The sequence below is a fragment of the Macaca mulatta genome, chromosome 11, assembly GCF_049350105.2.
Source record: "Macaca mulatta isolate MMU2019108-1 chromosome 11, T2T-MMU8v2.0, whole genome shotgun sequence".
Taxonomy (NCBI): Eukaryota; Metazoa; Chordata; class Mammalia; order Primates; family Cercopithecidae; genus Macaca; species Macaca mulatta.
In genome coordinates, this window is record NC_133416.1 from 47507394 (window position 1) to 47526642 (window position 19249).

Below are 19249 nucleotides of genomic sequence, written 5' to 3' on the forward strand. Positions count from 1 at the left end.
TCAATGGGAACAGAATAGTCTTTTAAACAGTGCTGAGAAAATTGGCTAGCCATATGCAAAAGATGAATTTAGACCCTTACATCACACCCTACAACAAAATTAACTAAAAATTGGCCATATACCTAACTGTATAAGCTAAACATTTAGAAGAAGACATAGAAGTAAATCTTATTGATACTAGGTTAGGCCAAATTTTCTTAAGTGTGACACCAAGTCCAAATGTTTTTTAAAAAATATGAAATTAAAACCTTGTGATTCAAAAGACACCACAGGAAGTAAAAAGTAAAGCCATAGAAAGTGATAAAACATTTGAAAATCATATATCTGATAAAGAACTTGTAAGCAGAATATGTAAAGAACTTTTGCAACTCAAGAAGATAAAGAATCCAGTTGAAAAAATGGTCAAAAGATTTAAATAGACATATTACCAAAGATTTATGAATAAGCACATGAAATAATGCTCAGCATGGTGGCTTATTAGGGAAGTGTCTGAGTTAAAACTACAATGAGATATCACTTTATATTGACTTGAATGCTGATTATCATAAAGAACAACAATAAGTATCAGTGAAAATGTAGAGAAACTGGAATGCTCATCCATTGCTAGTAGAAATATAAAATGGTGCAAACACTCTAAAACAATTTGGCAGTTTCTTAACAAGTTAAACATAAATTTACCATATGATCCAGTAATTCTACTCCTAAGTAACTTCCTAATGGAAATCAAAGTGTAAATACTTTGTATGACAATTTGGCAGTTTCATAGCAAGTTAAACATAAATTTACCATATGACCCAGCAATTGTCCTCCTGGATACCTAACTAATGGAGATGAACTCGTGTGTCCACACAAAGTGGGCATGATCACTCAGTGCAAATGATCACAGCAGCATATTCATAATCACCAAACCGTGGAAACAATCCGTCAACGGGTAAGCAGATAAAACAAACATGGTGTATCCATTCAATGGAATACTGTTTGGCAATAAAAGGGGGAAATGCTGCAGCATAAATGACTTTTAAAACATTACACTAAGTGAAAGAAGCCAGACACAAAGACTACAGATTGTTTGATTCCATTTATATTAATATTCAGAAAAACCAAATCTATAGAAATGGAAAGTAGGTTAGTGGCTGCATGGAATTCAGTGTGGAAATATGGTAGTTGAATAATGGCCCCAAAGATGTCCACGTCCTAAAACTCAAAATCTGTGACTATGTTACCTTACATGGCAAAAGAGACTTTAATGATGTCATTAAGTTAAGAATCTTGAGGTGAATAAATTATTCTGGATTATCCAGGTGGGCCCAATGTAATTGCAAGGGTGCTTTTAAGAAGGAAGCAGGAATGTCAGACTTAGAGAAAGAGATTTGCAGATGTTGCACTGCTAGCTTTGAAGATGGAGGAAGAGGCCAAGAGCAAAGGAATGCTGACAGCCTCTAGAAACTAGAAAAAGGCAAGAGATCTCATTGTTCAGTTCCCACCTATGAGTGAGAACATGCGGTGTTTGGTTTTCTGTTCTTGTGATAGTTTGCTAAGAATGATGGTTTCCAGCTGCATCCATGTCCCTACAAAGGACACAAACTCATCCTTTTTTATGGCTGCATAGTATTCCATGGTGTATATGTGCCACATTTTCTTAATCCAGTCTGTCACTGATGGACATTTGGGTTGATTCCAAGTCTTTGCTATTGTGAATAGTGCTGCAATAAACATACGTGTGCATGTGTCTTTATAGCAGCATGATTTATAATCCTTGGGGTATATACCCAGTAATGGGATGGCTTGGACTCGGGAAGGGGAACATCATATACCGGGGCCTATCATGGGGAGGGGGGAGGGGGGAGGGATTGCATTGGGAGTTATACCTGATGTAAATGACGAGTTGATGGGTGCTGACGAGTTGATGGGTGCAGCACAGCAACATGACACAAGTATACATATGTAACAAACCTGCACGTTATGCACATGTACCCTAGAACTTAAAGTATAATAATAATAAATAAATAAATAAATAAATAAATAAATAAATAAAAGAAAAAGGCAAGAGAACCGATCATCCCTGTAAGAGCCAGTAGCAAGGGAACAGATTCTCCCTTAGAGCTTCCATAAGGGAAGCAACTCTGTCAACACCTTGATTTTAGTCATATAAGATCCCTTTTGGACTTCTGACCTTCAGAACTATTAGACAATAAATGTGTTGTATTAAAGTATGTGGTGATTTGTTACAGTCAATGGAAAACTAATACAGAAAGTGATTGCAAATGACCAGGAAGGATCTTTTTGGGTTGTGGTTATGGTGGTACAACTCCATAAATTTACTAAAAATAATTTAACTGTACACTTACAATTAGTAAATTTTATTGCATATATATTTTACTTCAATGAATTTGTTTCCTGTTAGTTAATCTAGTCATTATCTTGCTTACCTTCCTTATTTTTGTTCTTCCAATCTAGCTCACCACAACTATAAAGTCATTCTAATGACTCACTTTAGATTCTGGGTGTTTTTTTTCCACTTTGGTCTTGCTATTGGAGTAAAACTCTACATGCTGTTGGAAAACTGGAGGCTGTGTTGAAGTTTTGCAAATAATACTTTTTAAAAACTGGTTTTTACCTTTCCTTACTTTTGTGAACAATCTGTGAAACTGAATGTAACTTTCTTATTGATAATATTTAATAATTGTTAATGTTATTGATATTGATGAGATGCTTTTGTCTAAACTTGTTTCTAGAATATACACTAAAGCATTATTTTTGAAATCTGTGATTTTCAATGGCTTATTTTTAGTAAAAGGAGTAAGAAATTTGCTCAAGAAGTATACCAGACCACCTTTTAGCAAAATTAATTGCCAAATCCAGCACTGAGGGTGTCTTCTAGATGCTATATATAAAATAACACTATAATTTCTATTTGCTTTATCCCATCTCCTGAGTTGTTTGCAACTTATAAACAAATTTTCTGCTTTAATAAAGCATCAATAACTCCTTCTCGTGAACCTCAACAATTTATTTCCTGTTCAACCTAGAGGTAGAGCTCAGCATCATGTACAGATAGCTGATAGCATCCTAGATTAGAGGCATCTTTTTCTTGTGTAAAAAAAAATGTCCAGAAGTCAGTAGTCCATGGTTGGTACAATAGTTGAAGGCAATTCTCAAAGACCGAGGGCCCTTTCAGCTTCCAGCTTGCCTACTGTTAACATGAGACTCATCCTAAGAGTCATAACTGCCTGTAATCACACAAAGGCATATTTTGAAGCCATTAATATTATCTTGTACAAGAACTGTTAATGCTATAAAAACTTTTACAATATATTAACTGAAAAAAGTAACTGAGAAGTATATGCTCTTCATGCCCTTTTTTATAACAAAGACACATTTCTTTTTTTTTTTTCTTCAACTTTTATTTTAAGTCCAGGTGCACAGTGCAGAATGTGCAGGTTTGTTACATAGGTAAATGTGTGCCATGGTGGTTTGCTGCACAGATTATCCCATCACCTAGGTATTAAGCCTGGCATCCATTAGCTATTCTTCCTGATGCTCTCCCTCCTCTTACCCCCCACCCTCCAACAGGTCTCAGTGTGTGTTGTCCCCAACCCCAAAGTGTCCATGTGTTCTCATCATTCAGCTCCCGCTTATAAGTGAGAGCATGTGGTGTTTGGTTTTCTGTTTCTGTGTCAGTTTGCTGAGGATAATGGCTTCCAACTCCATCCATGTCCCCGCAAAGGATATAATCTCATTTTTTATGGCTGCACAGTATTCCATGGTGTATATGGACCACATTTTCTTTATCCAGACTATCATTGATGGGCATTTGGGTCGATTTCATGTCCTTCCTATTGTGAATAATATTGCAATGAACATACATGTGCATGTATTTTTATAATGGAATAATTTATATTCCTTTGGGTATATACCCAGTAATAAGATTGCTGGGTAAAATGGTATTTCTGCCTCTAGGTATTTAAGGAATGACCACGCTGTCTTCCACCATAGTTAAACTAATTTATACTCCCACCAACAGTGTAAAAGCATTCCTTTTTCTCTAAAACCTTGCCAACATCTGTTGTTTTTTGACTTTTTAGTAGTAACCATTCTGACTGGCATGAGATGGTATCTCATTGTGGTTTTGGTTAGCACGTCTCTAATTATCATGATGTTGAGCTGCTTTTTTTCATATGTTTTTTGGCCACACGTATGTTTTCTTTTGGGAAGTATTTGTTCATATCCTTTGCCCACTTTTTAATGGGGCTGCTTGCTTCTTTCTTGTAAATTTAAATCCCTTGCAGACTCTGGATATTAAACCTTTGTCAGATAGATAGATTGTAAAGATTTTCTTACATTCTGTAGGTTGTCTGTTCACAATGATGATAATTTCTTTTGCTGTGCAGAAGCTCTTTAGTTTAATGGCATCTCAGTTCTCCATTTTTGCTTTTGCTGCAATTGCTTTTGGCATTTTCATCATGAAATCTTTGCCTGTGCCTGTGTCCTGGATGTTATTGCCTAGATCTTCTAGGATTTTTATAGTTTTATAAATTTAAGTCTTTAACCCATCTTGAGTTAATTTTTGTATATGGTGTAAGGAAGGGGTCCAGTTTCAATATTCTGTATATGTCTAGCCAGTTTTCCCAGCACCATTTATTAAATAGGGTATTCTTTCCCCATGGCTTGTTTTTGTCATGTTTGCCAAATATCAGATGGTTGTAGGTATACAGTCTTATTACTGAATTCTCTAATCTGTTCCATTGGTCTATGTGCCTGTTCTTGTACCAGTACCATGCTGTTTTGGTTACTGCAGCCTTATAGTATAGTTTGAAGTCAGGTAGCATGATGTCTCCAACTTTGTTCTCTCTGCTTAGGATTGTCTTGGCTATCCAGGCTCTTTTATGCTTCCATATGAATTTTAAAATATTTTTTCTAAATCAATTAATAATGTCAATGGTAGTTTAATGGGAATAGCATTGAATCTATAAATTTCTTTGGGAAGTATGGCCATTTTCACAGTATTGACTCTTCCTATCCATGAGCATGGAATGTTTTCCCATTTGTTTGTATCCTTTCTGATTTCCTTGAGCAATGGTTTGCAGTTCCCCTTGAAGAGGTCTTTCACTTCACTTGTTAGCTGTATCCCTAGATATTTTATTCTTTTTGTAGCAATTGTGAATGGGAGTTCATTCATGATTTGGCTCTCATCTTGCCTATTGTTGATGTGTAGGAATGCTAGTGATTTTTTTCACATTGATTTTGTATCCTGAGACTTTGCTGAAGTTGCTTGTCAGCTTAAGAAGCTTTTGGGCTGAGACTGTGGAATTTTCTACATATAGGATCATGTCATCTGCAAATAAAAATAATTTGACTTCCTCTCTTCCTATTTGAGGACCCCTTATTTCTTTCTCTTGCCTGATTTCCCTGGCCAGAATTTCCAGTGCTATGTTGGATAGGAGTGGTGAGAGAGGGCATTCTTATCTTGTGCTGGTTTTCAAGGGGAGTGCTTCCAGCTTTTGCCTATTCAGTATGATATTGGCTGTGGGTTTGTCACATATGGCTCTTATTATTTTGAGGTATGTTCCTTCACTACCTAGTTTATTAAGCATTTTTAACATGAAGAGATGTTGAATTTTATCAAAGGCCTTTTCTGCATCTATTGAGCTAATCATGTGGTTTTTGTCTTCAGTTCTGTTTATATGATGAATCACATTTTTTTTATTTGCATATGTGTAACTAACCTTACATCCCAGGAATGAAGCCACGTTTGTGGTGGATAAGCTTTTTGATGTGCTGCTGGATTCAGTTTGCCAGTATTTTATTGAGAATTTTTGCATTGATGAGAATGAGGGATATTGGCTTGAATTTTTTTTTGTTATTGTTGTATCTCTGGCAGGTTTTGGTATCAGGATGAGTCTGGCCTAAGAGAATGAGTTAGGGAGGGGTCCCTCCTTTTCAACTTTTTGAAAAAGTTTCAGTAGAAATGGTGCTAGCTTTCCTTTGTACCTCTGGTAGAATTCAGCTGTGAATCCATCTGGTCCTGGGCTTTTTTTTGGTTGGTAGGCTATTTATTACTGCCCCAATTTTAGAACTCATTATTGGTCTATTCAGGGATTCAATTTCTTCCTAGTTCAGTCTTGGCAGGGTGTATGTGTCCAAGAATTTATCCATTTTTTCTAAATTTTCTGATTTATGTGCATAAAGGTGTTTATAGTACTCTCTGATGGTTGTTTGTATTTCTGTGGGGTCCGTGGTGCTATCCCCCTTACATCTGATTGTGTTTATTTTATTCTTCTCTTTTTCTCTTTATTAGTCTAGCTAGCGATCTATTTTATTTGTTTTTTTTTTTTTCTTCAAATAACCAGCTCCTGAATTCATTGAATTTTTGACGGGTTTTTTTTTTGTGTGTCTCTGTCTCCTTCAGTTCAGCTCTGATCTTGGTTATGTCTTGTCTTCTGCTAGCTTTGGGGTTTGTTTGCTCTTGGTTCTCTCATTCTTTTGACTGTGATGTTGGGTTATTAACTTGAGCTATTTCTAGCTTTTTTATGTGGACATTTAGTGCTATAAATTTCTCCCTTAATGCTGCTTTACCTGCATCCCAGAGGTTCTGGTACATTGTCTCTTTGTTCTGATTACTTTAAAATAACTTCTTGATTTCTGCCTTAATTTCATCATTTACCCAAGAGTCATTCAGGAGCAGGTTGTTCAATTTCTATGTAATTATGTGGTTTTCTGTAAATTTCTTAATCTTGAGTTCTAATTTGATTGTGCTGTGGTCTCAGAGACTGTTACAATTTCAGTTCTTTTGCATTTTATAAGAAGTGTTTTACTTCTGATTATGTAATCAATTTTAGAGTAAGTGCCATGTGGTGATGAGAAGAATATATATTCTGTTGTTTCTGGTTGGAACATTCTGTACATATCTATTAGGTCTACTTGATCCAGAGCTGAGTTCAAAGAGTTCAGATCCTGAGTATCTTTGTTAATTTTATATCTCAATGATCTGTCTAATATTGTCAGAGGGGTGTTAAATTCTCCCACTATTATTGTGTGGGAGTGTAAGTCTCTTTGTAGGTCTCTAAGAACTTGCTTTATGAATCTGGGTGTTCCTGTATTGGGTGCATATATATTTAGGATAGTTAGTTCTTCTTATTGAATTGAACACCTTACCATTATGTAATGCCCTTTGTCTTTTTTGATCTTTGTTGGTTTAAGGCCTGTTTTGTTAGAAACAATCAGGTTGGTACAAATGTAACTGTGGTTTGGCCACTAAAAACAATGGCAAAAACCACAATTACTTTTGCATTAATGTAATAGCATTGCAATTCCTGTTTTTTTCTGTTTTGCATTTGCTTGGTAAATTTTCCTCCATTTCTTTATTGTGAGCCTACGTGTGCCTTTGCACATAAGATGGGTCTCTTGAAGACAGTATGCCTATGGGTCTTGGCTGTTTATCCAGCTTGCCATTCTGTGTCTTTTAATCGGGGCATTTAGCCTATTTACATTTAAGGTTAGTATTGTTATGTGTTAATTTTATCCCGTCATCATGATACTAGCTGGTTATTTTGCAGACTTGTTTATATGGTCGCTTCATAGTGTCACTGGTCTGGTCTGTGTACTTTGGTGTGTTTTTCTAGAGGCTGGTAATGGTTTTTCATTTCCATATGAAGTACTTCCTTCAGATGCTCTTGCAAGGCAGGCCTGGGGGTGACAAATTCCCTCAACATTTGCTTGTCTGAAAAGGATCTTATTTCTCCTTCGTGTAGGAAGCTTAGTTTGGCCAGATATGAAATTCTGGGTTGAAAATGCTTTCTTTAAGAATGTTGAATATTGGCCCCCAATCTCTTCTGGCTTGTAGGGTCTCCAATTAGAGGTCCACTGCTAGTCTGATGGGTTTCCTTGGCGTTTCTCTCTGGCTTAACATTTTTTCTTTCATTTTGACCTTGGAGAATTCAATGATTATGTGTCTTGGGGTTGATCTTCTCCTGGAGTATCTTACTGGGGTTCTCTGCATTCCTTGAATTTGCACCTTGGCCTGTCTTGCTAGTTTAGGAAAGTTCTCCTGGATGATACCCTGAAGCATGTTTTCCAACTTGGTTCCATTCTCCCTGTCTCTTTCAGGTACCCCAAATCAGTCATAGGTTCAGTCTCTTTACATAATCCCATATTTCTTTGAGTTTTTTTTTTCATTTCTTTTCATTCTTTTTTCTCTATTCTTGTATGCCTGTCTTATTTCAGAAAGATAGTGTTCAAGCTCTGATATTCTTTCCTCTGTTTGGTCTATTATGCTACTGATACTTGTGATGATTGCACTGTATACTTCTCGTGTTGTGTTTTTAAGCTCCATTGAGTCAGTTATGTTCCTCTAACCTGGCTATTCTGGCTATCACCTCCTATATCATTTTATCATGATTCTTAGCTCCTTTGCATTGGGTTACTAAATGCACTTTTAGCACAGTGAAGTTTGTTATTACCCACCTTCTGAAGCCTACTTCTGTTAATTTAGCCATCTTAGCCTCAGCCCAGTTCTGTGCCCTTGCTGGAGAGGTGTTGCAGTCACTTGGAGGTGAAGAAGCACTCTGGCTTTTTGAGTTTTCAGCATTTTTGCATTGATTCTTTCTCATCCATATGGGCTTATCTACCTTCGATCTTTGAGGCTGCTGACCTTTGAATGGGGTTTTAGTGGGGTCTTTTTTGTTGATGTTGTTGTTTTCGGTTTGTTTGTTTTTCTTTTAACAGTCAGGCCACTCTACCATAGGGCTGCTGCAGTTTGCTTGGGTCCACTCCAGGCCCCAGTTGCCTCAGTTTTTCTCATACCTGGAGATATCATCATTAAAGTCTGTGAAACAGCAAAGATGGCAGCCTTTTCTGGAAACTCTGATCCAGATGGGTAGTGACTTGTTGCCAACTCACATGTGCCTATCAGGGGTGGCTGGGGACCCCTGTTGGGAGGTCTCACCCAGTCAGGAGGGACATGATCAGGGATTCACTTAAAGAAGCAATCTGGCTGCTTTTTGGTAGAGCAGGTATGCTGCAATGGGGGGAACCCTTCCTCATCTGGAATGTTTGGATTCTCCAAAACCAGCAGGCTGGAATGGCTGAGTCTGCTGAACTGCAGAGATGGTAGTCACCCCTCCCCTCAGGAGCTCCATCTCAGGGAGAGATCAGAACTCTGCCCGTATAACTCTGGCTGGAGTTGCTGAAACCCCAGCAGGGAGGTTCAGGACAGTGAGGAGGAATGGATTTGGTTGCCCCTTAAAAAAGGAATCTGGCCACGATTTGGCAAAGCAGCTATGCTGTGTTGAGGGGGACCCTTCTTCTGGATTGTTTGGATTCTCCAAAGCCAGCGAACTGGAATGGCTGAGTTGACCAAACCACAGAGATGGTGGCAGCCCCTTCCCCTGGAAATTCAGTCCGTCTCAGGCAGACTCTTGTTGCCATTGGCTGGCTGGAATTCAAAGTCAGTGGGTCTTAACTAGTGAGGTGCAGTGGAAGTTGAGCCTACAGAATGACTCTGCCTGGCTCCCTGGACTCAGCCCCCTTCCTAGAGATATGTACAGATGGATCTCCTGCCTTGCCAGGGATCCCAGGGCAGAAGTACGTAAAACTCCTGTGTCTCTGTGTGTGCCTGAGTGGCTTCTCTGCCTAGACTCCACACAGCTCTGTGTATCAAACCCAAGTCCCTGGTGGCAAGGGCTCATAAAGGGATCTCTTGATCTGTGTGTTGTAAAGATCTGTGGGAGAAGTGTGCCTTTGCAGGAGGAGTTGCACAATCACTCAGCAATTCCCTTGGCTGGGAGTGGGGGTTCCTTTGGCTCTGTGGTGCACCCAGGTGGGCCATTGCCCTACCCTGCTTTTCTTCATTCTCCATGGGTTGAGTTTGCCTAGTCAGTCCCAGTGTGAGAACCTGGATATTTCAGTTGAAGATGTCAAATTCACTTGCCCCTTTCATTCCTCTCCGTGGGTGCTACAGACTGCAACTGCTTCTAATCAGCCATCTTGGCCTCATTTCTTGGCTTCACAGGTGTTCTGGAGTCTTAAATATGGATCTTCCAATACCAGCAGATCACAGACGATGGAGGCTGTGGCAGAATCACCTCAGCCTCCTGAAGCAGAAAACACAGGGCAGTGAAGACCTAACCCCAAGCTCTGGTTCTATAATACTATCTTCAAAGAGTACATGTATACATGTACGTACAAAATGCTAACAGATTATGCTTTAAGAGACAACCAGTGTTTATCTGTACAGTAGTTCCCCTTTATCCATAGTCTTGCTTTCTGTGGTTTCAGTTACCTGTGGCCAATCATGGTCCAAAAATATTAAGATATTTTGAGAAAGAAAGGGAGAGAGTGTGAGGAACTCCTCCACCCCCAGCCAGGGGAAGTGGTGAGTGACTGTGCAACCCCTCCTGAGAAACCACACTTCTCCCATGGATCTTTACATTCATACCACTCTTGGTATAGTATAATTGTTCTATTTTATTATTAGTTACTACTGTTGATCTCTTACTGTTCCTAATTTATGAACTAAACTTTATCATAGTTATAAACATACAGGGAAAACATAGTATATATATAGTATTCAGTATTATCTGAGATTTCAGGCATCTACTGTGGTTGTTGAAACATCCCCTTGCAGATAAGGGGATACTACTGTATGATTAGAACTGTAGATGAATTTAGTTTTGTTTTTGTATATCTGTATTTTCTGTAATAGTATACATTTCTTTCATAATGAAAACATACAATGAAAGTTATTATTTTGAAGGGGTGAGTTTACTTTTTCCGCAAGGCCTCAATAAATATGCTTCCATTTATACAGCTTGGCCTGAATTGAGTCACCTGGTCACTCATAACTGCTAAGAACGTGGGGAGGTAAATATTTCTGCTCTGAATAAAATTGGAGTTTTGATAGTAAATAAGAATGTATATTGGGCTAGCAAATGACGGTGTCCACTGTAGATGCAATGTATGCTGAATTTTGTATTTAATGATTACTCAGCTGTAATTTGCCGAAAAGAATGACCCGTAAATAGGTGTATATACATGGTTATATGCATAGTGTATATACGATGGTTATATGTTAGTTTGTACATAAAAGAGATCAGAGAACCATGATTTGGTGGAAAAGCATGCCTGGATTCAGACCTGGGTTCTAATCTTATGTTTAATATTTTTATTTGTTACTCTAAAAAAGTAGAAATAATACCTATTTTTATGATGCTTAAAAAGAATAAGGACTATGAAGTGTCACCTATATATAAAGAGAGATAAATTAAGGGTTGAATTTACCAAAAAAAAAAAAAGGTCATATGGTTTAGCCATTCATAGGGAACTCACTCTAATTCTCTTTCTGTTGTATTAGGAATATCTGTGTTCTATGGAAATTAATTCTATTTATAGAGATATCTTACTGTGGAAAAGTTCTTTGCCTTATTGACTCAAATTTGTCTTCTGTTTTATACCAAGGCTCTTACTAAGGTAGAACTTCCCTTGGAATTTAAACACATTCCATGATAAATAGATACATTTTTTATTTGCAGTGTTAGCAATTTAAGGGTTATTATTATTTTCAGTATAATTCATGTTTGTTTCAAGGCAAAAATAATTCCTGAAATGTTTTCCATTGAAGTAATGTTTCTCTTAAATGTTTGTTGCCAGTGTGACTCCAACAAATAACTGCCCTTATAAATCGACTTTGATATTACCTAATTAATGAATATGAATGTGTCCAGTTTTTCCATTTCCTTTCAGGGCAAGCACATCTGGTACTTAGAAGAATTGCTGCAATCTCACACAAAGAGGGTTAGTTGATGAAGCTTGCTGAATATCCCATGTGCCAAAGAAAGCAACTTGGCTTCCTCTGAATACTCTGTTTCATGCCCCAAATACTGTGTGAGTGTCTAAAACTACACATGTCCTTCTGATAGTGTTTTGCTTCTCTGATACCCAGGCCAATATCAAAGGCATTCCTCTATGTTCTCGGGGCATTAACTGGGTCCCAGAGTATCTTCCAAGCCTGATATTTTCATGGGACTGAAAGTCAATAGGCCCGTCTGCCCCACCGGAAGTGGCTTTGCCATCTGGCTTTAGGAAATTGGGTCATGGCTTACTGGTTCAAAGTGAACTGGTAGTAAATCTTTCTTACGTTGCAGCACAAAACACAATCATGAAAAGACTGCCTTTGAAAGGTAAAAAGACATCTTTGAAGTCATCCTTAGCTCATTTTACCCACGTATGCTGACCAGGAAATCATCAGTCTAATACCAGTTATGGAATGCCAGATGTTTTATACTCATTATCTTTGCTACTCACAAAAACCACATGTATACTTTATTTCCCCCACCTAATAGATGTGTTCCTAGTCTAAGAGAGATTAAATGAGATGCCCAAGATGCACAGCCCGGCAGAAGTGCATCTTGGAATCAAACGTGCATGCGTACTGTGGCCTCTGCACACACTTCTTTTCCATGACCTCATCCCAGCTGCAGCGTCACTCTTCCTGCCTCTGTGCCGTTCTTTTATACTGTGCTCTAAAGAAGTCAATAGGTTTTCATAAATTGGAATATACTATTTGTAATGTTTTTTTCCTAAAATAATAAACAAGCTTTGAATTTAAATGAAACAAAACAGTACATACCCTTTAACATTTTCCAAAGCCAAGAAGGAAGAATCCTTGAACTGCTTTCCTAACTTTTCTACTATAACATGTCCATCCTTCTGACTTTGGCTCTTCTCAGTTGCGAAGATTTGTTGACTTACTTGGAGACAAAATGTTTAAAGCCAACTCATCAGTATTCATTTGGTGAGAAGGGAAATTTAAGAAGTATGTAAATGTGACTAAAAAGGAAAAAAAAGTATTCTCTAGTTCAAATTGCTTGGTGGTCTCACATGAAAAGCCTCAGTCAGAAAATAAAGGAGGCTATAACTAGGTGTGCTACTATCCCAGCTAGAGAATAAAGGTTTCCAGAAGTGAACTCCTCTTGTGTTTAAAATCACAATCTGCAGGGATTTTATAGGCTACAAACTTCATGTACATTTAAACTTAACCTTCTCATTTTTATTGTTGGTTGAATCAGACCTTGAAGTATAACAGCAAGAATATTTATTTACAATTTCCAGTATTAATTATCCAGTTGAAAGTACCAAGTGAATGATTTAGAACGCCTACAATATTATTTGTTTTATTTTGTTTTGTTTTTGAGACAGAGTCTTGCTGTGTCACTCAGGCTGGACTACAGTGATGTGATCTCGGCTCACTCCAACCTCCGCCTCCAGGGTTCAAGCAATTCTTATGCCTCAGCCTCCTGAGTAGCTGGGACTTCAGGCAGCGTGTGCCACCACACACAGCTAATTGTTATATTTTTAGTAGAGACGGGGTTTCACTATGTTGGCCAGGCTGGTCTCAAACACCTGACCTCAGGTGATCTGCCCACCTCGGCCTCCCAAAGTGCTGGGATTACAGGGGTGAGCCACCGTTCCTGGCTGTGAACTCCTACAGTATTATTTGAGAAGTCATTTTCTGTGGTATGCTGTATCTAATGTTAAAAAAACACACATTGTTTTCTATGTGGTTTCTAAAATAAAAAGCTTTCTATGTTTTTTCAAACCATTCTAATTTTAATATGTAGAAATTACTTTTGTTTTCAGAGTGATTAAGACAATTTTCATAAAATATAAATATCCATAAAAATATATAGATAGATAGATATAGATAAAGGTATAGATATAGATATATAATATGTGGAGATAGATACCATGTGGATATATATCTCCTATTTTATATATCTCTGTCCTATTTCATATATATATATATATATCTCCACATAGTATAATGGCATTAATTGAAACGATGTAAAATAATGAACAGAGTGTACCAGTTTCACGGACTTATTTTCTTTCTACTAGCAAATTCCTAGTTTTTAAAATGAGCAGACTTCTAAAATTGGAATCTGAGGAATTTCATTTTTTATGAACCTTTGCATAACGTTTCTTCACTGAAATCTCTAGGTCACTCAATTTGCTGAAGTAGTCTTAAGCTTTGCTGATCCCAGTCAGAGGCCAGAAGGAACATTTGCTTCCATTCAAACCTCTCTCTGCAATATACCCAGGATTCAGGGTTCACAGAGAGAAAATCCAATAAGCCTGAACTGGCTACTTATAGATTCTTAGCGGGAGCAGGTTAGAGGTCAAACCTGGAAGATGATGTTGGGGCTCAGAGACTGATACCCAAGAATATGGTACTTTGACATGCAAAACTGAAGAAGCCTCAAGGTCTCTCTGACTCTCTTCCAACTCTTGCCACTGAATCTTCTGTCTCCCAATATGCATAATAAAAATATTCTCTGAAGTTCCCTTATCTGGCAAAAGTCCAGACACACCAAAGAAGAAAGCAATTATCTCTGGTCCCTTCCTGAGTTTGCATTAACTGAACTCCTTTGGCCAGAATAAAGATGAAAGTCTTAACACACCTGCACACATTTGCAAACTACTGCTCTGCGGGTCCAACAGACTTTGTCCCAGGCCACTGTATGTTTTTTAAGTCTATTGAATTTCCCTAAAAATCCCGTACTACCTGCCTAAAATAATCCACATTTCCCCACCTCAATTTCTTCTAAGAAGAAGGGTATATAAGTATCTGTACCCCATTGTGTGTGACGGAGGGCAATCACTCTGTGATTTTTACCCCATGCACATTAATAAATCTGTGTGCTTTTTCTCTTATTAATCTATCTTTTGTCTGTTGATTTTCAGTGAAACTTCAGAGGCAAAGGGGATGTTTTCCCATGGCCCCTACAGTGGGATAGAGATTGCATTTTGGTATAGAACTGGGGACTTTAGAAATAATATGAATGGGATACTGTATGGTCACAGTTAGTGGGCTGAGGCAATAAAACAAAACAAAACAAACCCCCCCCCCAAAAAAAAACCAAAAAACAACAACAAAAAACATGTTAAGGCCATCTAACAAGGGATGATTCTTATAGTCTGGTTTGTCTTGTCTTCTTTTGCTATAGCTTCCCTAGATGATATTTTCAATAATTGTGGATTAAAGTAATATCTTTATGCTGGTCACTACTAAATTTACATTTCAAGTCAAAATCTTCCTTCTGGGAAGCACTCTCAAAAACTTCTTCCTACACAGTGTTTTCACTAGGGTGTCTCAAAGGCACAGTCTGCAAAACAGACATCTTTCATTTTCCACCAATTCATCTTTCTGCTTCATTTTTCTTCATCTCAACAAGTGACAAAACCACGCTCCTGTCAATTGCTCATGATCAAAATGTCTTCCCTTTTCTTTATACACCTAAGTCCCATTGATTTGACTTTCAAAAGATTTCTTGGATCTACTCATAGCTCTGAAAGTCCCTTGTCATCACAAAGTACAAAGTACCAACACCTATTTCTTAGATCATGGTGTTAAATTCCTACTTCACTTTTATAAACTTTCTTTCCTGTCCTCTTACAATACATTCATTGCCAGCAATGACTAAACTGAAAATGTAAATTCCATCATGCCATTCTTTTGCTTAAAGCTTTCCAATGTTTACTCATTGAACTCGGAATAAAATCCTAAGTCTTTTCAGTGGCCTAAAGGCCCTGCATTATCCAGGCCTAGCTGCATCTTTCTCTATTCCCACCATGATACAGTCCCACCACAGCTCTCTAATATCTCTAGATACTGAGTGTTCTAGCTCTATCCTAGCTCACTGCTTTTGCACATGCTATCTCCTCTGTCTAAAATGCACTCATCTCAAATTTTTTCCATGACTAGCTCGTTATCTTCCTTTAGGTCTCAACTGCAGTGCTATATCATCATGAGGCCTTCCATGACCACTGAACCTTGCTCTCTTCAAAACTATTATTAAAGTTTGCAACTGCTTATTTATCTATTTCATTTATTTGTCTGTCAGCCACCCTCACTACAATGAAAGCTGCATAACTCCTTTGTTTACTACATTATCCCAGCCATCTGTTAAATTAATGAGTTGATGAATAGTCAAGGAGCCTATTTTGTTCATACAAGGAAGCAATTTGAGAAGATAGACCAGAAGAAGCCTCTCTGGTCAGAGGGAGTTTTCAATGAGTTTTGGGTTTACAATCAAGATTCCCAGTCAACCCTGCCTTATGTCAAAGGAGTTTGTTAAGATCCCTTGTATTATGAATCTTACTGTATTTCCACCTCCTAGTTGTTAAAGAAGTAGGGGAACCACTGAGCATTTCAAGAATTACAGTGACCAGAGAAGCCTTATCCCAGATGGAGCAATTTCTCTTGGGTTCTCAAGAAACTGTTTAACTCTTGGTTTTACTGGCCGATTTTCTTAACAGGGGCTTAAAAGTGGGACCTCAAGAGACAGTCTGATGGCAAAAAGGGCTGCCACCAGATGGCAGCAAAGAGTTGTGTCTTCTTGCATGGTTACTTTTAAATCTTGCCCCATTTAGAGTTATTAAAATATGATTGTTTCTCAAATTCACTTACATCATCAATGACCTTCCCATTTGGCATTTGTATCTGTTTATTTCAAACACTTCAAATTCATAGATTTAATGGGAAAATTCCACTAGATAAAGGGATATCTTCACAAAAGAAAAAACTCAAATTGTAAATTTTTTGAATTGAAAATGATAGGGCTGGGCTTTTGGCTCATGTCTGTAATCCCAGCACTTTGGGAGGCAGAGATGGGAGAATCACTTGCAGCCAAGAATTCAAGAACAGCCTGGCCAACATGGCAAGACCCCTTTCTCTACAAAAAAAAAAAAAAAAAAAAAAAAAAAAAAGCAAGGCATGGTGGCATGCACCTTTGGTCCCAGCTACTTGAGAGGCTGAGGTGGGAGGATAGCTTGAGCTCAGAAGTTCGAGGCTGCAGTGAACCATGATCAGGCCACTGCACTCCAGCCTGGGCAACAGAGCAAGAACCTGTCTCAATGAAAAAAAAAAGAAAAAAGTTAAGCTTTTCTTTCCAAGAAAATTACTTAACTTTAACCTTAGAATCTTACAATCAACACAGAATGTAAGTTGGGTTATGATGAAGACATTTTAGATTTAAAAATGAATTAATTCACTTGATACCAATTTGACTCAAAAAAATAAGAAATATAAGGAAAAGCATGTGCTGCTGCATCAGGTGCTCTCAATAGTGATACACTAACACCTGTGTAGTTTTATTAATCATTGTGATCATTGTGCTATCCCATTGGAATTGAACTACTTAGGCTGGCATCAAAGACTTCAACATTCTAAATCTGAATTGGTGTCACTAGCTCACTACAATCACTTCCCCCTCCATTATCTACTCTAGTCATGATAAATTCCCCACTTCCCAAACACTTCAATCACATCAGTGCCTTTGCTCATGCCAATCCCAGGTCTACAAGTAAATCAGCAGCTCTTTTGAGTTGAAAAATATCTATTTATTTTTCAAGAACCATGGCAAATGTAACTCCTTCTGAAGGCTTTTCTGCCTTCCATTCTCTTTCACACAGAAAGACACTCTTCTTAGTTTCTATATGTCACTTCAAGCAATCATTCATCCAGTAAATAACTATTAGATAATTCACCATGCATTACATCTAATGTGCTGAGTAAATAACAAGCACGTCACTGTTATAATAGACTATAGAAGGGTAAGGAGAAATTAAATGAGTTATTGTATGTTGAATGCTATAAAGGTCTATAGGACACATATCTTTTACATGTGATACAGGATTTCCTGAATACTAAAACAGATCTAAAGAATGAATAGCGGGAGGGGGTTTTCCAAGATGGCTGAATAGGAATAGCTCCTGTCTACAGCTCCCAGCATGAGCAATGCAGAAGACGGGTGATTTCTGCATTTTCAACTGAGGTACCAGGTTCATCTCAATGGGGCTTGTCAGACAGTGGGTTCAGCCCACGGGGCATGAGCCAAAGCAGGGCAGGGCATCACCTCACCTGGGAAGCACAAGGGGTCGGGGAATTCCCTTTCCTATCCAAGGGAAGCCATGAGTGATGGTAGCTGGAAAATTGGGACACTCCTACCATAATACTGCACTTTTCCAGCGGTCTTAGCAAATGGCACACCACGAGATTATATCCCATGCCTGGCTCGGATGGTCCCACACCCATGGAGCCTCACTCACTGCTAGCACAGCAGTCTAAGATTGAACTGCAAGGCAGTAGCGAGGCTGGGGGAGGGGCATCCACAATTGCTGAAGCTTGAGTACTTAAACAAAGCTGCTGGGAAGCTCAAACTGGGTGGAGCCTACCACAGCTCAAGGCCTGCCTGCCTCTGTAGACTCCACCTCTGGGGACAGGGCATAGCTGAACAAAAGGCAGCAGAAACTTCTGTAGACTTAAACGTCCCTGCCTGACAGCTTTAAAGAAAGTAATGGTTCTCCCAGCATGGAGTTTGAGATCTGAGAACAGACAGCTGCCTCCTCAGTTGGGTCCCTGACCCCCGAGTAGCCTAACTGGGAGGGACCTACCAGTAGGGGCCAACTGACACCTCATATGGCTGGGTGCCCCTCTGAGATGAAGCTTCCAGAGGAAGGGTCAGGCAGCAACATTTGCTGTTCTGCAATATTTGCTGTTCTGCAGCCTCTGCTGGTGATACCCAGGCAAACGAGTCTGGAATGGACCTCCAGCAAACTCCAACAGACCTGCAGCTGAGGGTCCTGACTGTTAGAAGGGAAACTAACAAACAGAAAAGATATCCACACCAAACCCCCATCTGTATGTCACCATCATCAAAGAACAAAGGTAGATAAAACGACAAAGATAGGGAGAAACCAGAGTACAAAAGCAGAAAATTATAAAAATCAGAGTGCCGTTTCTCCTCCAAAGGAACACAGCTCTTCACCAGCAACGAACAAAGCTGGATGGAGAATGAATTTGACGAGTTGAGAGAAGAAGCCTTCAGACAATCAGTAATAACAAACTCCTCTGAGCTAAAGGAGGATGTTTGAACCCATCGCAAAGAAGCTAAAAACCTTGAAAAAAAGATTAGATGAATGGCTAACTAGAATAAACAGCATAGAGAAGACATTAAATGACCTGATGGAGCTGAAAACCATGGCACGAGAACTACATGATGCATGCACAAGCTACAGTAGCCGATTAAATCAAGTGGAAGAAAGGGTATCAGTGATTGAAGATCAAATGAATGAAATGAAGTGAGAAGAGAAGTTTAGAGAAAAAAGAGTAAAAAGAAACAAACGAAGCCTCCAAGAAATATGTGACCATGTGAAAACATCAAATCTACATCAGATTGGTGTACCTGAAAGT